We start from the raw sequence: 527 nt of genomic DNA, 5'->3' as shown, positions 1-527 counted from the left end.
CCCAAAAAACCAGCTGTGTCCCACTCTGTGGTGGCAGGCAGCCAGCAAAGCCTGGGCAGACAGCAGAGCTGTGGGGGCTCGGGAAAGGGGACCATCCATCGCAGAGGGTCAACGGGGTGTTAGCCCTGGGGCACAGAGGCAGCGCACCTGCAGTCAGGCTGTGAGTCCCTGCAGGAGCCCATATCTGGGACCCCAGCTCCCTGCAGAGCAGCTCAGCAGTTTCCCTTCCCACCGAGCCACACACCCTCAGCTTTTTGACTGTCAATTTGCAACAGCAGCAAATTTAGCCAACAGCAAGTTCCATTCCCATCTCTGGAAAGGAGCAAGAATAGCCAAAATTAGGTTGGCAAATGTTTTTAGAAATACAAATACCCATGTCAATTTAGAGCCAAAAATTCCCTCAGCGTCACCCAAAGCACGACACAAGCATCAGGCCCTTCAGAGGGGTGAGGGTGCAGCGAGGGAGCAGGATGGGTGCAAAGCAGGCGAGCTCTGTGCCGGGCTGCGGCACCAGTCCCCTCCCTGGG

This window comes from Buceros rhinoceros, unplaced genomic scaffold (genome assembly GCF_000710305.1).
Source record: "Buceros rhinoceros silvestris isolate BGI_N320 unplaced genomic scaffold, ASM71030v1 scaffold21925, whole genome shotgun sequence".
Classification (NCBI taxonomy): domain Eukaryota; kingdom Metazoa; phylum Chordata; class Aves; order Bucerotiformes; family Bucerotidae; genus Buceros; species Buceros rhinoceros.
This window is presented reverse-complemented; position numbering follows the sequence as displayed.